The sequence below is a fragment of the Fukomys damarensis genome, unplaced genomic scaffold (assembly GCF_012274545.1).
Source record: "Fukomys damarensis isolate Sample0158 unplaced genomic scaffold, DMR_v1.0_HiC HiC_scaffold_16, whole genome shotgun sequence".
NCBI classification, from domain to species: Eukaryota; Metazoa; Chordata; class Mammalia; order Rodentia; family Bathyergidae; genus Fukomys; species Fukomys damarensis.
The window spans coordinates 109,888,940-109,914,830 of NW_022900928.1; the positions used below are offsets into that span (position 1 = coordinate 109,888,940).

The 25,891-nt window shown below is 36.6% G+C and overlaps 1 protein-coding gene across 14 annotated transcripts in view; it reads left to right on the top strand.

The window, feature by feature from the left end:
* The window catches only part of Map2 (microtubule associated protein 2), a 202,984-nt gene that overhangs the window by 96,717 nt on the left and 80,376 nt on the right, over nt 1-25,891 (top strand). For all 14 annotated transcript variants that reach the window (XM_033764590.1, XM_033764591.1, XM_033764594.1 and 11 more), the window contains one exon: nt 8,257-8,334. The gene's annotated coding sequence lies outside the window, so the exon portion shown is untranslated. The remainder of the gene's footprint in view (nt 1-8,256; nt 8,335-25,891) is intronic.

The window sequence follows — 25,891 nt, forward strand, 5'->3', positions numbered from 1 at the left end:
AAAAAAAAAAAAAAAAAAAAAAAAAAAAAAAAAATCTTCATTTTATTGCTAACACTGAAGATCCAGAAAGCTAGTAGTTCTACCCAGTATTACAAAACTAGTAACTGATGCACCATGGTTCCAACAGTTTGCATAGCTAAAGCTTGAGAATTTTTTTTATTTAAAAAATGAATTTAATTAATTTCTAGTCAGAATAGTTAAGAAAATAAACTATCATCTTTCTCATTCATTGGTATTTACTAACCCACTTACTCATAGAACAGGGAGACATTAAGCCAGGCGTCAGGAGTTTCCATGGCTCATGCACAGAGTTAACCAGTAAGTAACAAGCACATCTTTCCATTTCCTGAAACACCTCAATTGTTCATTCACTGTTGGTTAGTTACGTGTTTGATACTAGACAGGTGTTGTAGTGTGGTAATAAGAAAAGGGTGGAGTGGGGCAGGCATGAATACAAACTCTACACATTGGTGATAGTGTCTGAGGGAGACAATGACGAGGGTGTAGCTGATGCTGCTTGGGCTCCCATGAAAGAGTACCACAGACCAGGTGGTTTATACAGCAACAGTGTATTTACTATAGTTCTAGATGTTACAAATTTAGTTACCATTTGAGTTGGTTTCTGGTGAGGCCCATCCTCCTAGATTGTGAATGGCCACCTCATCCCTATATCTTTTAGTAGGGAAAGAATTCAGGTTCATCTCTCAAACAGAGCAAAGACTATTGTGGCTTTATAGCCGATAAGCAGAGAGAAGAATTGGTGGGTGGAAATTACTTAGAGAAGATACTGAGCAAAGAGTGCCTCTTGCTAACCCTACCAAACTGGATTCTTGCTGAGGCGGGTCGGTGGCTTAGACCCGCGAGGCATGAGGAACGTGATCAGCTCTCCAATATCAGCAGTTATCAGTAGTGTGAGATTCTCTCCAAATTGACTTAGCAGGATTCCTGCTAAAATTGGATTTATAAGAACAAGGGCTAAAGTCAAGTACTATTCAAGAAGAGAGCTCAGAGAAACTCCTAAAGTTTGGTCAAGGAAAGTCTACTCTATTTCTATGTGCTCATGGATAGAAAGAGATCACTCCAACACCTCTCTTTCTCTTCTTAGGAGGACTTAATCTTATGGGACTAAATCCCTCCCTTATGACCTCATTTAATCTTAATTACCTCATTAAAGGCCTTATCTCCACTGCCATCACATTGGAGATTAGAATTTTGAGGTGGGGATACCTTTCATTCCATAAGATGATGTAAATTAATTATCTCTTCAGGGAAAATTTCCTAGTATGGTGGCCTAGTTTGAAGTGCCTTGCATGTTCATATGGCTTAATATTTTTATCCTGTATATACAGCATGCATTTAAAAAAATTCAAACTATTATGAAGAAGTATATTTTGGAAACACAAATGGCTTCTAGGACTTACATAGAGCAGAGAAAGTGTGGTGGGGGGATTTCTTTTAATTGCCAGGATCCTTAATTAACAATGTAAGGTGGTTCATACAAGATGCAAGTAAGTGTAAGAAACCATAATCATAGGTGATGGACAGAAAAGGGCCTGGTGAATTTTCATTAAAAGAGCTCCAACTGAGTGAGAGGTTGGCAAACTTAAAGAAAGGAAAGGAGGGATGAAGACAGGAAAGAGAGAAGTAAATGAAGGAGTCGGGAAGATAGGAATTAATGAATATAAGAAAGGTACTTCACAGAAGGAGAAAATTACACAGATGGCATGCAAAAAGGCAATTAATAGATCTACCAAAAAAAAACTTGTCTTAAGAAGATGTGAAAGTTTCTGACAGTAGAAAATTGGGGATAAAATTGAAAAAGCAAGTGTGTTCACAGTATAAAAACCTGTGAGGATAAGTCCAAAAATTTAGCATCATTTCAAAAGAGGAGCTGTGAAGATTAATGTGAAATCATTAAGAAGGATCCTGGTAAAATAAATTTTCTGTGTGCTCTCTCAGCTTCCTTTGAGTCTTTTCTTGTAATAACAATCCTGTCTTTCTGAATTATGTACTGCATTATTTTAAATAGCTTTGAGTTCTGTTAATATGTCTCTTAGGAAAAGGACAGAAGATAGTAAATATTGTGGCAAATGTGGAGAAAGGGAACATATTGATGGGAATGTAAATTAATATAGCCATTATGGGAAACAACATAGAGGTTACTAAAAAAATTAAAACTAGAACTGCCATATGGTCCAGCAATCCCTCTACCAGTTATATATCCAAAGGAAATGAAATCAATTCTCCAAAGGGTCTATACTCGCATGTTTATTGCAACAGTACTTGCAATAGCCAAGACATGAAATCCACCTAAGCATTCAACAAATAAACAGATAAAGACATTGTGGTAAATATACACAATGGATTTTCATTCATCCATTTAAAAAAATTAGCTCCTGATATTTGTGTCTACACAGAGGAACCTGGAGAACATTATGGTAAGTGAAATAAGCAAGGCATATCCTTCTTCCCCAAATCTCATGATCTTATACAGAGAATCTACCAAAGTTTGTTTTCTAGAAGCAGAGTAGAATGATGTTCGCCAGAGATTTGGGTGGCAGGAGTGAGGTATTGATACGAAGGTTACAAAATTTGAGTTAGAGGGCTGGGGATTTAGCTCTGCCACCTGCCTCACAAGTGCAAGGTCCTGAGTTCAATCCCCGGTACAAAATAATAATAATAATAATAGAGTTAGAAAGGAGGAAGTAATTAAAAAGATTTGATTACTACAGTTAATAACAATATATTGTACTCTTGATACATAGTTGTACATGCCTGCAGTCCCACCATTCTGGAAGCTTGGGGCAAGAAAATCACAAGCACCAGCCCAATCTGGCAACAGAGCAAGACTCTGTCTCAAAATAAAATTTAAAAAGTGCAGGGGATGTAGTTCAGTGTGGAGAGACAGAGACAGAGAGAGAAAGGGAAGAGAAGAAAAAAATACTGAGAGTAAGTTGTGTGTTCTCACCACAAAAATGATAACTGCGAAGTAACATATATTAATTCATTTTGCTCAGCCATTCCACAATATATATTTCAATCATCATGTTGCATATGATAAATAAACACAATTCTATGTCACTTTAAAATGGATGCACCTTGAAACCATACTTTTAAGTGAAATAAATCAGTCACATGTGTTTAAATATCACATTGGTTCTTTTGGGTGAGAAACCAAAAGGGTAAATAAGGACCAAAAGGGAGAGAAGAAAAGGGGGAAAAATGAAGAATCAAGATACATCATGTGCAGTTTCAAATTTCCTATGATGAATGCTATCATTATGTATATTAAAAGTGTACCAGTAAATTAATTTTAAAAATAACTGATAAAGTAAAAATAAAAAGGTTGATTTTTGTAAGCAAATTAGAAACAAAAGAACAAACGGTTTTCTACCAAGCAAAGAAATGTTATAATTCTTTAGATATATCCTGATTCTGAGCAGAAAACAAAAGTGTAATATAATAATAAGAAAAATACGGATGCATACGCCCTATTTCTGCCTGCAGTTCTATATATTGCAGTGCCAATTCATACTTTCTGCATAAAGTAAAATATTTATCTTTATAAGAATCATCATATGGTAAAACATTAGCAAGATAAGTTTGAAGCTAATAATTATTTCTTTTCAAGAAGAAAAAATATAAAGTAGCTATTTCACCGGTCTCACCGTGACTTACTCACTTTGCCGGAGACACATTTACTTCTCTCCAAATAGCCTCTCATCCTCCGTGTCTCTCAACTGCCTGCATTGAAGTGAAGTCAAATTCAGTCTAATGAGTGGTGAGAGGAAGTGACCTACGTTGTCGCTTCCTCATTAAGAGCCGGTGTTCAGCCCTGAGAATGCCTGTTTCCCTTCTGCGATCCCAAAGGCCCTGAGTTGGATTAAGTTACTGCATGGGAGAGAGGCTGTTACAGTTTATATAAGTCTGGGTGTCACCCCAAAGTGTCATGTTCTCCAAGGTAGAGCTTTTGAAGGGTGACTGAAGCAAGGGGACACCCTAGCTAAATGTGATGCTAGGAGGTGGGGCCTGGTGAGCAGAGGTGGGTCACTGGGGCTGTGTCTTGGTGAGGTGCATCTCCCTCCCTGTTCTTTTCACTCTCTGCTTCCTGGCCACCGTATATGAGTAGTAGCTCTTCTCCAAGGCAGGCCCTTCCTCCAAGCCAGAGCCTGCTGACTAGGGACAGAAACTTCTGAAAAATGTGAGCCACTGTCCAATGTTTGTCCCAGTGAAGAGAATGTGACTAAGACCGAGAGGAACATCAGTCACTTTACTCCTATCAGAACTTGTGTGAACAGGAAATAAACTTTCATTGTGAAAAGCCTCAGCAACTTAAGTCTGACTTCTCTAACTAATCCATCCTTTATCCTTCACCTCTTTGTATATTATTTTTACTACTTCGAATTATATTGAGGAGCTTGGACAAAGTAAGATCATTTCTACTAAATCAGCTTACTGTAGCCTGCTAGTTCTTAGCAACAGCCTGGAATATCAGGTCTGGGGATGAAAGGCTACGTTATTGTTTACCTTACCTAGATTCTCTGCTCAACTGGAGGCCTTATGTGTTTTAATAAGGATTTTGTTAACAGGTCTTAATTTTTTATGTGTGTATTTGAAACATATTTCCTTTGCAAAAAGGCACAATGTTCTTCTAAAAAGAACCTCTAAAAAAGATCATTGTCTAACCTATTCATCTACCAGTGACGTTAGTTCACCATAACTTTTTTCCACTTGTGATGATGAACTGATTCTAAAGATATTAGGGGTTAGAAATGATTCAGTAGCATTTAAACTGAATGACTGGATGTTGTCTTACTGTTCTCCTAGCTAATGACTGTTTGGATCATGGATATGTTCCCAAAGGTATTAGCAGTGCCCTCCATAGCCACAATCTTGTAATTCTGAACAGATACACTGAATTACATGAACTATTCAAGCTCTCATAGAGCGATTGTTAGATGAAGTAGAGAATAATGTTATTGTTTATTTGAGAGCTGACTGAATAACCAAATTCTAGTCACGGAGGTTATGCTGAGCCTTCGGAAATAGCATTTAGCCTCCCAATAATATCAAGTATTTCAGTGTTAGCTTATCTGGTAAAGCGTATCAAAACATGAAATTAAATAACTAAACAGTACTCAGGCTAAAATGTGTTTTGAAGGGAAATAAAGAATATATCCTGGCCAAAAAATCACGAGATTTTATCTTGATGATGTTGTTGTTTAATAAAAATGAATTCTAGCATCAGTTGAGAAGACCACACCTTGATATTTTTTTCGTGAGAGTCTAAAAGCTTGCACTAATTTATCATTCTAACTTCAGGGCTATAGGTGGCACATAACTTACACATAAACATGCCCCTACAGTCAAACACGTATTTCTACCCAGCCTCAGTGCACTGCAAGAAAATCCATTTATGTAACTATCCATTTATATTGATTTAGTTTATAGCTGAACATCTGTTTATTTATCTTAGGTTCCTCTCCAGATGATGTATTCACCTTGCTTTGTGATGCTAACATACAACACATACCCCATTCTCTGTCTTGTGCAGAAGAGCTGTTGGATGTCATTATTCACCGAATAGCTTTGTCAGGGGTTGCCATTTGTGATTCTCAATAGTATTCATAGCTGGCCCTAACAACCTCTGCTGGAAAGCCTTGTAAGCCAACCTGACAAAAATAATGGGCAGAATGGTAGAGGAATAAATTTCAATTGGTACAAGAAGCCAAATATGCTGAATAATACATGTGAATAGTATTCCTGGTAAATTGAAAGTTGCCATTAGTGCAATAAGGTTACTCAGAAAAACCATGAAGATACTTGAATGAAAGATACTCGAAATTATCTTTACCCAGAGTCAAAGACCTAAAGCCAATTCTCAGTATCTGTTTAGAGCCAGCCAGTACAGTGTTTGGTTGAAAAAGTTGGCACTTTCTGGAGAGGACACACAGACTATCCTTGCCTGTTTCCTCATCTGTAAAGGTAATAATAAAGCATGATCATGAAAAATATATGAATTTATATATCCAAAGTAAACAGAACAATGGCACATAAAAATGCTATATAAATGTTAGCTAATATAGAATATATCTAATACTAACACTATGGCATGAACTCATAACAGCTGCTATGCTAATATAATTTAATCCTTTTAATATATGTTGAAAATTATCGCTTCTAACTGCATTGTGTTAATTGAAAATAGCTATATGATTTTATGTGCCTTGTGCAGTGGAGTAGTTCATAATTTTAAAAGTAAATCCCACATGACATTTATCTCTCTCAGAAAATAAAGCCTAGAAAAAAAGATAGTAATTTTCATTTTGTAAGAAACAAAACCCATAGAAGTCAAGATATAGAATAAATGGGGGTTTCTTTATGACTTGTAGGTATCTTATCCTTAAGCCAATAATTTCCCAATTTGAGGTGGGGGGCATGGAATTGGCTTTTGTTTCAAGCTGGAATTTCACTTTCCCTTGTATACAACTGCTGAGTTGATTTGGGGAAAGATTAAAAGAGGGATTTTAAAGCATTGTTTTTAATATTAATCAAATGACATCAAGTATATTAGCAAACATTCAGCAAAAGTCCAGACGGGAAGCATTTCAAGCTTTGCCAGACACAGTCTCTGTCAAAGCACACCCATTTCCGGCATCACAGCGTAAAACCTGACCAGACACAAGGAAATGAATAGGTGACTATTGACACTGTACTTAGAAGAGGAGGTAGGGATGGGATTAATTCGACTCATGGATCATAGTTTGTTGACCCCTACTCTACAAAATTATTTTTTCTCATATTTGTAGTAGGGTATAAGACACACACATGCACACTGTGTCCTTGCACACTTAACATAAGCAGGCATGCTCTCTTAAAAATAAATCAATCTATGTAATATTAATTTATTAAATTCCAAAGGCTCTGAACAAGGCCCAGCACTGGTCCAACATTTTATATTTATCCTAAAATCAGTCTACAATGTTTTAATTTGCCTACTAAAACTCCTCCTAACAATTCTTTAAATGCTCTTAAGTTCCTTATGATAATGTTTTGAGAACCAAGGAGGTGAATTAAAGGGGAAAAAATCTGTGTGCATAGATTTGGGTGGTCAAATCTGTCTTGCTAAAATAATTATCAAATTATTACAGGGAACTCTTTGTGCTTATTTTAATGTTAAGCATTTCTGCCTTTAATATTCATTGAGAGACTTGTTTACTGTGTGTGAATGCTCACAGATTAATGAGCTAATACACATAAAAACACTGAATACAGGACCTGGCCGACTCTATATGTGTTGCTTTTAAATCAACATCTTTTTGGTCATGTCCAGATTCACATTACTCTTCAGAGGGTCATAGAGAAGAATTGAGCCATCTCTATGTAATTAAGTCTTTCCTAGTTTACATTTCCTGCTGGGTTTTGTAGAGTTAGTAGCTATCATATTTTGGGTGCCAAGCTTTTTACCTATAGAGTAACCACTTCCCTAAGGATGTAACAGCCTTGGAGATTCAGATTAGATACCTAATATATGATATCTTGACTTCAAAGTAAGCCTTAGGTCAGTAATCACTTCTGCAATGCACATTCTCCTCTACAGATAGGATGACTACACATGAGTGTTTTCTGGGATAAAAAAGAAACTTGTACCTTCTAAGTAACTGTTTATTCTAGCTACCACGTAGTAAGGAGCTTTCTATATTGTTTTGAGTGGCTCTTCTAAGCAGAAATACTAATCTAGAATGACTTGTAGGATTCTGAATGTCAAAATAAGCTTAGTACTCCAGAGAGAATATTTAATTAGTTGTCAAAAAATTCCTCTTTCCATTCTGTGCTGGAAAAAGTCAATGCAGACTGGGCTAGAGGCCCAGACTTTTAAAGCTTATTGGATATAATTAACAATTTACCAGAATGAATGTATTCTTTTGGGAGAGAGTACGATTGCCTACTATTTATTAGCTGCAAACAATTTAAAAATTTACTCTCCCTTGTATGAAGCACTATTGGAATGATGCAAAAAAGAGAACAAGCATGCAGAGTTAGTCTTTTTCTACTCTGTCCCATTCATCTGACATACTACCTCGCAAGTTATAAACATGCAATATTTGAGGACTATAAAGAACCATTGACATCCATCTTGGTGTCTCATAACTACCCACATAAAAAAGCTGTGAGTTCAGGTTTACAGTAAGGTACATGATGTAGTCTGTGTGTATGGATTTAAAATGGCATTATTAATTTTCTAATTTTTTACAGAAAGAAGACAGAACTTATTATCAACCCTTGGCAAACACAACATAAGGAACTTTACCATTTTGCCACATTCTTGGATAGGTAAGACCCTCCATTCTCTACTAGCAATTACCCACAGTTGTGAAAAATAGCTCTTTGCTATGCTTCATAAATTCTTAAGTAAATAACAATTCATTTTGGTAAAGGAGAAATATACTTATGAATTCTACAGCTACTAGAATTATTAAGATAGCATGGTGTTTGGACTGACACTACTAGAGAATGCAAAGATGTTTCCATGAAATGATGATTGTACCAAGCCTGTCTTTCTTGCTATGGTTAACAATACCAGTAATATTTTCTCAGCACCTTCTGCTTGCCAAACATGCTCCTATGTATTTGACTTCATAAAAATTAATTTGTTTCTTATAAAACAGACTATAAGATGAATTTCATGATGCAAAGATCATGCCATTTTACATATGGGCACAAGGCAGACAGCAGTTAGTTTATTGCCTTTATTATTGTATTATTTTAGTTTTAAGAAACAAAGTTTCTAAGCAAAATATTTTTTAAATTATACTAAATATCCGAGTACCTAAACTAAAGTAATGCTAATATCCAGCTGTATTAAAATCTTCCCTAAGAAAATAAACTGTTATAGAAAGAAGAAAAGCTTTTCTTGCTATCTCACTTGCCTCTTTTCTCCCTAAGAGGTGTCATGATGTTAAATAACTTTCCCATGTGTCTTTTAATATGTGTGTGACATGTGTATAAAACAAAATCATATGATTATTTACATCTTAAAGTGTACATAAATATGTACACTGGCTGAAGATGTTCTTTTACAGCTTGCCTTCACCTACCATTATATTTATATTCACCCAAATTGATACATGAATATCTGATTGGCTCTTGCTAAGTGTTAAAAAAATGACTCATTTGAATATTTTTATATTCTGGTGCTTACTATGGTTTCTAAATTACTTTCTAAATTATTTAACATTTTAATGCTGAAATTGTTTAAACATGACTTACAAAAGCATTTAGAATTTGTGTATAAGAAATCTTAAGTTCCTCATTTTATAGCATGCCAGTCCTGCTTGTATATGGTTTTTTTTCCAACTAGAAATACATTTTTTTAAATTGGCTTGTAAAATCTTGATGATCTAATGGGAACCATGATTTTTACTGTTTTGCTATAACATCATAATTGAAATTTGTGTTATTTCCCCATAGATGAAATGCTGAGTTTTCCAAAATATACTGGAAATACTACTTTTGAAATTTAAGATACTTAAAAGAAAAATACTTCTGGGGGGGCCATGTCAATTTCTTTTATTTTCTTAAAATATCAAGGGAGAAGTAAAAAAAAAAGAGATGCTCTTCAAATTGTTTCATAACACTATAGTTAATTCTAGAAATTGTTTGCACATAAATGGAAGTTTCATTTATTCCAACAATAATTATTGGCATTTATGTATGCAAACTAGAGACATATTTAAAAGGCAAGGCAGATGCAATATCTGCCAAAAATGAGAAAACAGGCTAGTGGTGAATGTGAAGATTCATTCAGTGATTCTAAAATGTAGCCATTTAAGTATATATTTTTTTCATAAATTTTTATTCATATGACGATCTTTGACATCACCCAACCATACCAATTTCATTAAACTGAATAGTGTAATAGTAATAAAAATGCTTGGTAAATAAAGCCCTTTTCAATCATGTGCTAATATTGCTAAGTACTGTACTGTATAAAATTTAGGATTAGATACTTCCAACATAACATACATAATTCAACCTGTAAAGATTGATTTATGTTTAAATCTTAATAATTAAAACAGAATCCACATCGTTTTCAGGTAAAAACTCCCTTTAATATTACAGTACAGTAGTTCACTGCTCTGAATATTTTTTCTCCAGCCTTCACAACCTATTAACTACTTTAAGCCTCATAAATCATAATACCAAGCTTTTGCCTGTCCAGAATATTACCATGATTCACCATCTCCACTTAGCATTTAAATCTGCTGTCTCTCCTTTTACTACTGTGCTAGCTCCCTTTACTCAACCTTTATCTCTCTAGTTCATTGTCATCACAGAAGTCAGAATGGTCCTTTTGGTAAAAATATGAATCAATTGATGTGATTCTCTTGTTCAAAACCCACGAAGGTTCCTTAGAATAACCCACAACCCTACTGTGACCAACAAAGTGCTACATGAACTGGGTCTCCCCGCCTCCTGATATCACATCCATGCCATTTCCCACTGAGGACAAAGTCAGCGTCACTTCTAAGCTGTCACCAACATCTAGAGCTACCACCTGTTTTGTTGGCCTTCATTTGTTGAAGGATAAGAAGGGATACAATGGTTGTTGTGAACCAGTGGTAGTAGATGCTTTGCACATACGCTTTATTCAGTGCACATCAATGACTGTCATTGGCTTTCAAGAATTGTTTTTTAACTTTTACCTTAACAGTGACTGTCACTTCTGCAGGGCTAAAGATGTTCATGTTTTTGACCCATGATTATATAGTATTATGAAAACCTGCTGATTTATAACCTCAAATCTTAATTTATATGACCCAAAAATCTCACATAGACAAATTTCAGGCCAAATTAGCTGCATAGAAATGAGAAAAAATAGTTGAAGAGCAGAAAATATGTATTATTCCATGCAATCTTTTAACTAAACAAAACTTGCCACAACTCAGTATTTTTTAGATTTTATTTTATCTACAGCATAGATTTAAATATTTTCTTTTTTTTTCAGCTTTAATTGAGTTTATTGGTACATTTTAGGGATACAGTACATTTACATTCATTGTTGGGATCTTGTACCTCTACATGACAAGTCTTGATTCTCATTTTTTCCCTTTACTCTGCCCTCCCTTCACCCCCTCCTCCCCTCCCCATCTACAAACACTTTATTTTCATCTTTTCATTCTCTCGCATTTTTTCCTTTTCCCTTTTTACTCTTCCCCTACCCATCCCACCTTCCCTACACCTTTAGCTCCTTTCTTCCCATTTCTAAATGTCAGTAATCTTATTAGAATCTTATGCATTGTTGCAGATTATTTACACCAGGGAAACTATTCGGTATTTACACGTGTGACTTATTTATTTCACTTAGGAGTATATCTTCAATATGTATCCATTTTCCTACAAATGAATCTATTTTCTCATTCTTTATGGCTGAGTAATATTCCATTTTATAGAAAAACCACAACTTCTTTATCCAGTTTCCGACAGATGGGCAAATAGGCTGTTTCCAAGATTTAGCTATTACAAACTGTGCCGCTATAAACATGGGTGCACATACTTCTCTGTGATATGATTCTTTTAGTTCTCTTGGAAAGATACCCAGCAGAGGGATGGCTGGGTCAAATGGAACCTCCAGTCCAAGCTCTTTGAGGTATCTCCATATTGATTTCCATAGTGGTTGCACTAGTCTGCACTCCCACCAACAATGGAGGAGGGTTCCTTTCTCCCCACAACCCCGCCAACATTTGTTATTGTGTGATTTCTTGATAGCAGCCATTCTTTGTGGGGTGAGGTGGAATCTCAGTGTTGTTTTCATCTGCATCTCTCGAATGACCAGTGATGTGGAACATTTTTTCATATATTTTCTTGCTGCTTTTACTTCTTTGTATGAGAAATGTCTGTTCATTTCGGATGCCCATTTTTGGATCGGGTCTTTATATTTGGGGGGACTGATTGTTTTGAGTTCTTTATATATCCTTGATAATAGTCCTTTGTCTGAGGTACAGCTGGTAAAAATTTTTTCCCACATTGTAGATTGTCTCTTAGTTCTGCTAATGGTTTCTTTTGAAGTACAGAAGCTTTTTAGTAAGATGAGATCCCAGTTGTTGATTCTTTCTGCTAGTTCCCGTGCTACTGAGGATTTGTTCATAAAGTCTTTTCCTATACCAATGTCTTCCAGAGTTCTGCCTAACTTACCTTCCAGCAAGTTTAATGTTTCTGCTTTAATATTTAGATCTTTAATCCATTTGGATTTTTTTTTAGTGCATGGCAAAAGATAAGGGTCTAATTTTAATCTGTGGCAGGTTGACATCCAGTTTTTCCAACACCATTTATTAAAGAGGCTATCTTTCCTCCACTGAGGATGGTCAGCTCCTTTTCTTATTCATAGATAAGTGAAATTTATCCATTAAGACAATTTTTTTTGTAAAGCAGGCTGAAAATTTCTCATTTTGTGTTTCATTTTCGCAATATTCTCAAGAAGCAGCACTTAATGACTATATTGTTGAGGACATTTCAAAACAGAAAGATAAATAGGACCACAATACTGCAACAGCCATGAAAAGAGAACACAAACCTGGTGTTTCTACCATCCTCTCTGGTGAAATGAATACCGTGGTTTGTGCTGATCACAACTCCATCAGCACTTAGCCCTGATCCACTGCACTCTGTGTTAATAATTTTGAATGCAGATTAAGCATTCTATAAATGAATTCTGTGGGCAAGTTAGGATATCAGAAATTGCCTTTATGAAAACCTATCTTACTCTGTCCATACTGTACCTTCAATTGGCAGTCAGTCATACCAGTGCCCAACCTACTATGGCTTTAAGTGATCCAAAACTTATTTCTTGGCCCAGGTGCTAAAGAGGGACCTTTTGTGGTTGAGTGGAGACAGAGAGAGAATTACCCACATACTTTGGCAGGAGTTAAAATAACAATAACAGTCCTCCTGCTTAACAGGCTGAGTCATGAGCATATTCTACTGATTTCTCAGCAATTCTGAGCAGATTGTTTGGGCTGCAGTTCTGTAGGCAGAGGTGGGTGCACCTGCTACAAAAAGCACTAGCTCTCACTGGGAGGGCCCTATTATTAAGTCTTGTCTTTTAGCAGTTTGGCCAAATGGCAATAGGAAAAGGAAACATTTGGTCCTGATAAGGATTTTTTTTTTTCCTAATGCAATACAAGAATGTGGTCTAAGCACAATTATTTACCAGCCATATGTATAAGTCACTGAAAAAGCGAGGCTCATTGTAGAAGTTCTTAGCCATCAAATCTTGCAGGCTATCTGCATTCAAAAGTCTTTTGGAAATCAATAACAGTAGCCTCGTCTCAGTCAATTTGAAGTTAAAAAAACTGACAGGAAGTAAAAATTGATAGAAATCTACTTTTGCTTAAATAGAAGACAGAAGATTATTATATAGTTCCTAACATTAGAGCATGTTTTGTTACATGTTTTGAACAATACCCAAGACTGGGTAACTTTATAAGGAAAATAGGGCCAAGAGAAAGATCCAGTGGTCTAGTAATGGCCTTCTGACTGGCAGGGTCCCAAGGCACTGCAGGGCCTCACATGGCAGGAAATAATACACATATGTATCTCCTCTTATATCTTAAAGAGCCACTAGTAAATCAGGCATGGGGGAATCCACCTTGATGATCTTATCAAATCTTAATCATGGTACAGTGCCCTACCTCTAAGTATCATAATCAAATTAAGCATCCACCTTTATAATACTTAACAATTGGAGCTAAATTTCAACATGTGATACCCTAAGCAACATACTAAAGCTATATCCAAATTATAGTAGTCTTGGTAACCGAAGGATTGAGAAAGAAAGGGGCATTATGAGTATCGAGAATTGGGAAGTAAAGAGGAGCCCAAGCCATCATTCTCCCAGTCTGTATCACTCCTCTGTGATCCTCTTGATTCCATATGAGTGCCCATAACTTTCTGTACACAGAGAAATGACGTCCCTACTGCTTTTTCCAAGCACAGCTCTTGAGTTTGCTTGCCTGTCAGTGCCAGGTTTGTATAGTCGTTGTTCATCTATATTTAAGCGCCTGAATGTTTTACCAAATAAGTTGTGACAGTGATAGTACAACAGTTCATGCATACATGGTTGCCAACATCCTACAGCTTAGGGTGGGAAAAAAGGAAGAATGAAAACAGAGTCTTGCTCATAATCTGACACCCTCAAAAGCTATTGAAAACCTCAGAGTGAAATTTATTTACTCCGCCCTCTTACTTTGGTTGGTAAGTGGCATGTCTTCTGGTCAGTCACATACATGTGTGATTTTATGGTTGTCAGGTCCTGAAAACCTGAAGAGTCTTTTCCATACCCTGATTGAAACTCTGAAACCAAGACCATCTAAAATTCTTGGAGGGTCTTGGTCACTCTCTCCTTGCCCTTTGGGACAGAAGTTAGCACTTTTCAAGATGAAAAGGATTTGCAAGCAAACAAAGAAAACAGGTAAAGTGCAAAATGACCATCCTAGACAAATCAGGAAGTGGAACAAGGAGCTTGAGCAAGCCCTTCAGGTGCAAGGTCAGCGTTCCATCTTTAGGTTGACACACATTTCTGCAATAATGAAGCCCTTTGTAGGATATATTTATTTGACTCTCCTATCCCAGTGGGGCAGCTTGAAATAAAAGGACTTAGGTGGAGGCATGTGAGTATGTGTATGTATGTCACATGCATATCTTAAACCAACTCAGCGTTTCAATATACATAGTTCCAAAGATCACATTTCTACAAAATTGAGTACAAATGAGATCATAAGTTAAAGATACTTTAAACCCTGAATCCAGTGGTAATTGAAACCAATTTTAATGTGAATAAATTATGATACATGGAAGCATGCAAGCAGATCCTTCAGCTACTGTCCTGTGGACCTATTTGTTTCCTAAGGAGATGAGTGGCCATATTGCTGCAGTGATGTGATTCGCTTATCCCTCTTTCACCCCTCCAGCTCCTATGGCTGCCAAGGAAACAGACAAAAATCCAGAGAGTGAACAAGACATCTTTTCTTTGGTCATGATCCAGCCTCAGCAATAATACGTGTTTAGCAATGTATTTTCACTGAAATATTTCTCAAATCGATCATCTTTTAACAAGAGATAAATGATGAATCAGGCAGTGATCTTTTCACTAACTCATTAAAATATTTTAATTCATACCTTTTTCAAGTCTCGGTTCTATAAAGCATGGAAAATCAAATAAGGAACTGTGTAGAAGCAAGAGCCTACAACATGGGTTTCCAAAAGGAGGGCAAGTCCATTTTACTTGGATTTTGTAAGGTAGCAGAAGGATTTGAGTCAGGAGACTTAAGCTGGAATAAGAGAATGGAGGGGCTACTGTAGACAGTAGGAATGCAGTCTGCAACAAGTTTTCTGAGCAAGAGAATGATTTTATCAAACCAGATGATGAAACTTTATTATCCTGGAAAATATGTGCAGAATGGATTAGGAAGTCAACTCTGAAGCACAAAAATTGCAAATTTATATCACTAACATTCATCTGTATTTTTCACATGTGGCAGTATTGACAAATTTGGTGGAAAAGAGATTTGGAGCTAAAGATAATGGCCAGGACTGGAATTATAGACTATGGACCCATCTATGTATTCATGGTATAAAATCCTAGGTATAAAGGGCCATGAAGAAGAGCATAATGTCAAAAGATTGCAGAAGGCATTGTGGGATATTCATATGCACATTAGTGAGAAGGAGTACAAAAACACCAAAAAATCAGTAAGGTGTAGAAGGAAGATTCAAGCCTAACGTGGACCAAGAACATTATTACACAGAATGACAAGTTATACTGTATCAGGGAGAATAAAGAAAGAACAACAGTAAGAGTTCTACTTCATGCTTGATAGATTGTTAGTAGTTAGTGTACCAGTAACTACAAAATCTCTTATCTTCAAAGCTACCTTGCCAGCCACCAAACACAAATTTTCTTCCATGCCCCGGACATACTTATCCAGAGTGCTACAGCTACAGCATTAGAATTCCATTTAGAAGTCCAAATGGAAGTGGTCAGATTCGCCTCTGTGCTCTACCTGGCCTCCAAAGTCTTATGTATCTTTATTACCATCTACCACAGTGTCCAACAGAAATCTAAAGATCCCCTTTTCCACCTCCCCTTCTTGAAGTCCTCAATTTGCCAGGCACTAGGTTCTGAGGGCCTTTTGCTCCCCCTACTCTTCTCTCTGCCTCCAGCATGATGTACATTTGCCTGAAACTTTTGGTGCCCTTGACTAGATTCCCTTTGCTAGTCTCTTATAAGCATGCGCTTGTCTTAGCCCTCAGTGTACATCAGATCATTTCTTTGCCTATTTGAACTTTTCCTATTGTATAAAATTAAATGTATAAATTTAACTTAAATTATAAATTTATTTTTAATCTAAATTTAATAAAGACTCTTCAAAATAAGGATGAAAACATCTATTTCTGGAAAATCTCCACTCCCTCCTTGTTATACAATTATCTGTCCCTCTTTTTACTCACAGAAGATATTTGTTGTTGCCTTGACTTCATTGTCTCTCCTGGGACACCATGTTTTTCTCATGTGATTGTTGTATTTTTGTTAATTCTGTGACTCTGGCATACAAACCCATGTTCCACCATCTACCTTACAAAAGCCTGTGTCTAATCAATTCAAATAACATTTCTTCCGTGAAGCTTTTTTCTGAGTACTGATTAAATCACCTTTGGATGATGTACTTTTCTTGTTGCTGAAACACAATTCCCAACACCCAAAGTTAAAGGAAGAAAGGTTTATTGCAGCTTATAGTTTGTCGAGGTTTCAGTTTATAGTGGTCTGGTTCCAAGTCAGGGTGGCATGGCAGAGGGGCATCACAGAAGAGAAATAGTCCATGCAACGCAAGACAGACAAAAAGTACCAAGCAGCATTGATGTGAAGACCCTCTTTTTGTCCCTTACATCCTACCCTTAGGGCAGGTAGCACTCACACCCCCCGAGGGGGGCAGCCTTAATTTACTATTGCAGGGTAAATCAATCCCAGCATCACAGACCCTAGATCCAGCTAGCTCTGAAAAGCCCCACTTATGACCACATGAGGCTTTTGGAGGACAACTGGATAGAAGACATAACATGTGATAGAGGCATCCATAGTCTTTTTTTTTTTTCAGCTTTAACTGAGTTTATTGGTACATTTTAGGGATACAGTACAGTTACATTCATTGTTGGGATCTTGTACCTCTACATGACAGGTCTTGGTTCTCATTTTTTCCCCTTTCCTCTGCCCTCCCTTCACCCCCTCCTCCCCTCCCCACATAGTCTTTTAAACATCTCTAGGCTACATAAAAATTATCTTGGTGTGTTGTTGCTCCCATCTCTGTCTTTCTCCCTAGCTTTGTGAAGTCTCCAAAAGGAAAGATTTCAGCTGTTCCCTATTTGTGCTCCTAAAACCATATTATTTAAATTTGAAACAAAACAATTTAATAAATTTTAATAGATATTACTAAGTTATGACTAAGTGAAAGATGAATAAATGAGGAACTGAAGGCCTAGTCATCACAGGAGAGGAGGAAAGATGAGTCAGCACTGTGAGACCATGAAGAGATAATAAAAACAAGGTTAGGAGGGGGCAGGGCAAGATACGTGAAAGATATGTTAAGGAAAATTGAGAGCCACCTATTTCTCTAAAGAAAAGCGATGACAACAATGAGAGAAGAGAAAGAGGGACCAGGGAGACTTCTGTCATTTACCACCTCGGGAAAGACAGTGCTTTCGCTTCACACTTGAAAAACAGACAAGGGTTCTGAGATCCTCAGAAAAGGATGACATATTCAGACCCGGAAAGGCAGATTTTGCAGAGGGCCCCATTTGAAGGTTGAAGCATCTGTGCTGGAGCCAACTAGGAAGGCGGAGAGGAATGAAAAGGGGAGTTGGGAAGAGCAGCAGGAAATGCTCCTTACTCCTGTCTGCTCCTCCCTTTTCCCACGCAAACAACGGGCTGTTCTCCTTGCTGTCAGGATCTGCTGTGCAGGCAATCGATTGACAACAGTTACTTAAATGTGTTTCCTTTAATCGTCTTACTTCTATTAGTCTCATCCTTTTGAAAATCCTACTCTGCTTTTTTCTTCAAACCAAGTATGTTAGGATTAGCTAGCTGTTAAAACAGGCAGATCTAAAAATGTGTCCTAGCATTGATTGCTGCTCAGTCAGCAGTCTTGCTTTGCTGATCGCATTAGGAGTTCAACCAGGGCTCTGGTCTCTTTCCCAGGGCTTGGCTTTGTCATACTATGCATCCAGCTAGTTCAGGGGAAGAGACCAAGGAAGAGCATACAGCAGTTGTAAAGGAGCCAGAGTTTAAAGTGTACAGTGTATATCACTTCTGGTCACATGTCTTTTGCTGAAATGCAGTCATACAAACACATCTCATCACAAGGAAATGTACTCTACTCATGTCTCAGGAAAAAGAAGAAAAAAGTTTTGGTAAATTACTAGCAGCATCTGTTACACTAGGAGAAAAATCCATCTACAGATTAATACAATTGAACATTTGCATCTAAATAGCTTTTTGTGGTGTTAACCATACCACAGAGACAAAATTATGAATCATAATTTCAGCATCATATTTTAAAAGTAAATGTATTAGGCACTTCGCTTTATCAAAGTTAATCCTCACAGCAGAACCCAAATAAGATAGTTTTTAAAACTTTGCTTATAAAATAATCAGTTTCTAAAATAAGGGCTAACAAAACATGGTAACTAGTGTTGCTCTTGATCTTCTTTGGTAACCTTTGGTTAAAGAAATTAATTGATGAATAGACTCAAAAGGCTTCATTGTGGGATGAAACAAGTAGTTTTACTTTGATATATATCTAAGATTCATTATTGTAGAATATGAATTGGGATGGTCAAATAAAAACTTAATTTTGAAATGAGGAAAACTAAGGAACATGGGGTATTTTTTAAAATTGTATAAAAAAATTTGACGTTAAAAACTCATGAATAATTATATATGCCCTTTCCATCCTATTTTTCCTTTGCTCCATCAATACTATTTATTTGGATGTTGGTAAATATTGTCTTTTATGTAAAGGGTGGCTGCACGTCTGATTATAGAATGGGAATATTATGTCACAGTGTTGTATAAGAACTATTCTATCAGCTAAATATCCTTAAAATTGACTTATCTGGTAAGTGATTTTGCCATGCAGTTTTTGTTTCTGGTGATCTTGGAATGTTTGGGTTTGTATTAAAATGATGCACTGCAGTCTGTGTGATCAGTGTCTTCTCCTGGAAAGTTGTAACTTCTTTTATCTTTGAGAGTTGGTTGCGATTTAATCACATTCTCTTGGCATCAGAGAGCATTTTAAAATTAAGAAATCTGAAGAAAACTGGACTTTTCCATGAGAATCCCAGGAAAGGCAGTTGGATGCTTCAGGAGAATGAGATGCAGTGGGTGAAAACACAACTTGGGTGAACTTGGAGGTTGATTCCTTTTGAGTGTGTCTGTCAAGTCTCTCCTCTTAGGAAGTGTAATGATTTCTGTAAATCTGATCATTTCTTCTGATTTTTTTTATCCCTTTCTCACCCACCTGCACTATTTAATGAATGTCAAGGTTCCCAGTGGTACCATGTGCTCAGTAATTACTACAGAAGGCAGTTTGATTCAGAGACAATTGTAGTCTTTTTAAGAGAAATTTAAAGTTCACTAAAGCAACTACTCTAGTGGGGAGTGCCAAAGCTTGAGTCATGTGAAACCATTGTGCCCAGAGTTCTAAGAAAGATCTACCAGGTATCAATCCTGAATGAAGAACAAAGGGCCAAAGCAATCAAAACTACTTTTCTTTCTACAACACACTGCTGTAGCACTAGTAAGTTTTGCGTCTGGAAAGCAGTGTATATTCCTTTTTGGCATATATTTAGAATATATGGAGGAGTCATTTCTGGAACCTAAGAATTTTAAAGAAAACTTTATCTTAAATACAAGAGGAAATAAAAATGCAGTAATATAATATAATATACATAGTATACATACATAGTAGGCCTGTGTACAAATACATCTATGAATTAATTAGGTACGCACTGTGAAAGCATTATTTGACTGGAACAAGAGAATAGGAAAATAAATCCTTAGGGAAGTAACATATTAGTGTATATTTTTATATAATTTTCTTATGGTAGGTCTATTACATAGTTTGAAATATTTGTACTTATAAAATACATAGGATAACTGAATTTTATTTTTTTCCACTGTATTTTAAGTCATGACAAGCCTATGCTGCACCAACTTTTCATCCTGTTCTTTAGCATCCCTTTAATCAGAGCTGCCTCCCAAGTCCTCAGGTGACAGCTGCAGCCCAACTTCCCATTTCCACCCCTACCTCAGTGTGTTCTTTTTATTCATTAGCAGCCATGTAGTTTTTAAAGATGACATCTACTGCCTTGCTTAAAATCCCTCAGACTTCCAGTTATACCTCAAAGTAAATCCAGTCACTTGCCAAGTTCTACAAGACCCTACACGACATGGCTCTCATAACTTTTCCTGTGTCTCCGTCCAAGTCGGTCTCAAACACACAACACTCATTCATATGGCTTCTATTCATACAGCACCCTCCTCTCCTTTGTGAACATCCTCACCTTGGTTCTTTGCAGAGATAGCACCTCTGCATCAGCTGAATCTGTCCTTTGAGATCACCTCTTCGATCAGCGTTAAAAATGGGGACCATTTAGAAATAGCCCATATCCTTGCCCATTGCCAGAAAGACATTTCTTAGCATCTAGATTTCTTTCTGGCACTCAGATTCTTTGGCATGGAATTGAAAAGAGATTTTAGAAGTCGACAGTGGCAGAGACAAGGAAGTAATCAAGATTTTTCTATTTGTTGTTTCTACAAAAATCACGAGACAGATACTTTGGTTTCTACATTAGAAGTGTATGAATCATAAAATTCCAAGTAAAAGCTCAAGCAGAATTTATATGAATGAAGATCCTGTGGTGGTTCTGTGAGCCAGTTTGATGCTGCCATGTTCGGTTGTCCTCATTTCATCTGGAATCCCGGAAAGGAAAAGAGCAGAGGACCGTTTCTCCCTTTCTTTTTTAAGGTTTCTGTTACCACCCACTCTGACTTGCCAGAGGTATAGGACCAGCCTCACCTGTCACCTTTTTGTCCCACTTCCTACTGTCATTAAACAGATACAAAGTTTCTATCCTTCATCATTTAATGGCTGGGGTGAAATGTTAAATATGTGTTGGTTCTAACAAAAAGTGAATGCCACACAATTAGTGTATTAAAGATTAATATGCTTCCTTAAAATTTTTGCTGTATTCCCAGAAGTCTGTTCCATTTTAAAATTAACTTTGTCTTACGATCCACATTTTTCTTTACTTGCTCCTGGCCAGGTCCTATTTGCCTGGCTTACAGATTTATTTATTTTTTTATACCAATCATTTCATAAAGCAATCAACAAACATAACTCAGAATTTCAGTGACATGGAACTCATACACAGGTCTCAGCACCTTAAATGAAACTGTCTACTGCAGGGGCTGAACCCAACCCAGTCCAGTAACAAACTCCATTTGACTACCGGCTGCAGCTGCTTCCACATGAACTGGAAGAGCTGAGCAGCTACCAGAGACCACAGAACCAGGAAACCCAACATTATCTTGCAGCAAGTTTTCAACTCCCAAGCTGAAGTATTAGCAATACAGGAGGCTTTTCAAATAGACTCAGAATAAATCTGCTCTTTGAGAAATTTGTTTCAGGAAAAATTTGCTGAGGTATATTTGAGATATATATCATATATGTATAGAGCACACATGAGTAAACCATCAAATTTCAAAAATAAAATGATTTAGGGCCAGGGATTAAGCTCAGTGGTGCCGCCGCAGCCTCACAAGAGCAAGGTCCCGAGTTCAATCCCCAGTACCAAAAAAATAAAACTAAAAATAAAATAAAATGATTTAAATTAATATTGGAAGTTGCTGGCTTCTTAAAGTCTTATTTTATTTTCTGCTTGTATCTTGTACCCATGGCCTTGAACAGAATTTAATGAGGTAAAATGGATCAAGAAATTGGGGCTTCAAAAGAGGAGTAAGTGTGTGCATGAAAAGGAGATTGAGTTTTTGTGAAAATTTCTCTTATAGGTGAAGTAGTTTTTCTTCTCATGAAAATCCTGAGATTATCTAAAATAGGAGAAAAGCAAAAACATTCACAGTTCAAACTCTATATACTATGGCTTACAGATTTATATTGAATATTGTTTTGCCTATGGCTCCACCATATAATATTGCCACATCTCTACATTGAGACTTTTGCAAAAAAGATTGGAATATTTGTCTTTGTAGAGAGATGAATTATTACATATATTGGTTTACTTGGATATTTTTTCCAGGTCAATTTTTAAGGATCTCACAAACTTAGACTAATTATATACAATTCAGGGATGGAGAATTTAGTGAATTTATGCCACACCTTACCTCTCCAGAACTTAGGCAAAAGCCAAGTAGCAAGCATAAAAATTGACCAGATTTCAGAAATCACTCCAGGTTACAAAAAGATGTCCGTTCAAAGAGATGAATGGAAGTGTATGTGAAGGCTTACCCGATTGGATCAGACCTGAGTTGTGAGGGAATTCCGGATGATAAGCATTCCACATTTCCTTTCTGGCTCAGTTCAACTGATGTAGTGAACAAGGCAACTTTCAACTTCACTGAGAATTCCTGTGAGTCACAATTATAGCCAGCAGTGAGCACACCACACAGCTGCCCTGAATTTACAAAGACAAAAGAAAGAAAAGACTTTGCAGATTTATATAACACATACTTTGCTTTTACATGACTAAAATTTTATCTTTTTCTGGAAAAAAAGAACTTAATATAATTAACTAGATTTTCAACAATCCATAGATGTAATAGTTTAGTACATTTTAAAATATGTGTAATACAAATATTTTGAATCTATTCATTTATCTCATAAAATAAGCATGACTCAGGCTTATATTCACATTGCACCCATTTCATCCTCTTACTGCTTTTACTGTGTTAAAAAATGTTTTAAACTGTCTGTTTTCCTCAGTAGAGTGTGAACTGTTTGTGGTCAGAGTCCACATCTTTCTGTTCCCAGGGCCTAACAGAATTTCTGCTATAAAGCTGGCAGTCAATAAATGTCTACTGAGTTAAATACTATAAAGCATAAAAATGAATTGATAGTGATCTTAAAATTCAGTGCAAGCTTCATGCAATCTTGTGAAAGCAATTTTTAAATCCACACCTCTCAAAGAAAGACTGCACTCTCTGGCCATTTTGGCTGTGTTATTTTCTTTAGCAGTTTCTACTATCTCACTCCACTATCTCGTTGTATGACTTCAGTCACGAACAGTTTCACGAGCAACTCTAACCAGCTGCCGCATCTGGAAGGAAAAGTGATATCCAAAAGAACTTAATGAGGCTTACACTGAACAGCAATCAAAAATGAAATTCCATCTTACATTGCCATTAAAAAGCAAGCATAATATTCTCTAACAATGCAGATTTTAAGAAAAATAGCTTTTTGTAACATGATTTGTCACTGAACCACAAACTAAACTTCAGAAAATAATGTTATTACCTGTTAAAAGTGTATGAAACATGATATTTTTATCATTCCCTTCAACAAGCATGAATGACAAGGTATATAATTAGATAGATGAAAACAGATAAATTATAGAAACGTTCACTATAAATTAAATTAAAATTATAAAAGTAGCATATTACAACAAGTTCACTAGATAGTCTGTTTTACTTTGAGGGTCAAGTTTTGTCTTGTGTTCGATAATTAGTTTTTAAACATGAAATCTACTACCTTGTTTCAATCTCAAATATACCATCACAGTTGAGGTCCACAAACGCTTAACTTCTTCCAATTCATTGATTGTAGATCAATCATCCTGAAAAATAAACTGAAGTAAAGCACTCCCTTCTGTCATGTCTTTCCCTGTGCTGCTACATGGCCTTCAAGGCAGAGCCCAGGTTTAGCCTGTTAGATCCCTCTCTGTTCATGTCCTTGCATGCCTGTCAGTCTTATTGTCCCATCCCACTTCACTTCTGGGTTGTAGCAAGCAATGTTTGCTTTGCACATGTTCTGCATTTGGTTAGTGAGTATTTGTTTTTGAGCCTCCTTTGCTGCCACTCACCACACTGGGTGCTGGTGTGGCACAGATGGATAATCTCCAGTTCTCCCTCTAGAAGCTCACAGCCTTAGTTGGTAAACAGGCAGAAGAGTGAGAAAATTCTCACCCAGCACGGAGGCTGGAGTGACAGGGTTGCTGGAAGGATGCCCACTGTGGTGTATCTCTCCAAAAGGTGTTTGTAAAAAACCAAAAAAAAAAAAAAAAACGGGATTTAGACAGCTTTCCTTTCTAGAAAGTTTCCAAGTTGTTTTTTTTGTTTTGTTTTGTTTTGTTTTGGTAGCTAAGTCCTACTTATTTTTTATACTCTTTTACCTTCTCCAGGAAATGTTGATTTCCTTGTGCAGTAGGAGCTGTCTATGCACTTCCCAGCTCCTTGCCTTGCCTCCATCACATGTATGTGTGCTGGTTGTTTTTCTGTTACCTCCTTCAGCATAAGGGCTGTATATTTTTCCTTGTATTCACAAAGTGTTTTCTGTTGCATAACATACAGAAGCCTTACCCTTAATGCTTGGAGACAGTTAAAAAGCAGTAATTTAATGAATTGAGATACATTGTTGTAGAGTTGGACAGCAGTTTATCAGTCATACAGACCAGGCTTCCATCAGTCAAACCCAGAATTGATTTTTTTTTTTTTTGTACCAGGATCGAACTCAGGTACTTACACATGTGAGGCAGATGATGGAACCACTGAACTAAATTCCCAGCTGGAATTCTACTTTTTTTTTTTTTTTAATGTTCAGGACAAGATGGCCATGCAGCTTTTGTTTGAATACATCCACTGAGAAGGAGTGCATAAATTTCAAAGATAGGCAAAAAACAAATACCACAACTGATGGTGCTCTGTGTATGTCTGCCTGTACTCACTAAATTTGAGAGAAGAGTTGAATCTGGGTGCATTAGTGGCAAAGCTTCAGTCATATAATTTAGGAGAACTGCCCACCAAGGGGTAAAGTGGCCAGCTGGCCCAGCACCATGGGAGTCTGAGACAAGAGCAGCACGAGTTTGAGCCCAGCCTGGATAATTTAGTGATTTAACAAGACCCTCTCTATAAATAAATAAACAAACAAACAAGGGTGGGAATGTAGCTCGCTATAAAAACTATGGTTCATTTCTTAGTACCAGGTAGAGAAAGGAAGACAGACTGGGAAAGGGGAAATATGCAACGAAGAGCATGAAACAAAAGTTTCTTGCTTAAAATTCCAGGGCTTCATATTTTTTGCTTGTTTCTTTTAGTTTTTTTTTCTTTCATGGAGTTTTTTGGTACATTATAGGTGTACAGTACAGTTACATTCATTACTGGGATCTTGTACCTTTACATGGCAAGTCTTGATTCTCATTTTTTCCCCTTACCTCTGCCCTCCCTTCACCCCCTCCTCCCCTCCCCATTTACAAACACTTTATTTCCATTTTTTCATTCTCTCATATTTTTTGCTTGTTTGTTCTAAATAGCCAAAAGCAGATCCCTTTCACAGAAAACCAAAATGCATCATTTATACCCTAATATATTCTCAACTTTCCTGTTTTTTATTTTATACAACTGTAATTATCTTCTCCAACTTTTAGGGTTTCACTTTCTTTTTGTTGTTAATTGTAATATATTGTTTTGTAATGTGTAACACAGTCTCCAAGTTTATGTGAGTCATGACCCTCTTACAATTTTTAATGGAGAAATTTTGGGTGCAACTTGTCTTCAACTGCTGAGCATTATTTTTATGTCACCATATTTAATAGGGAACTCTGATCA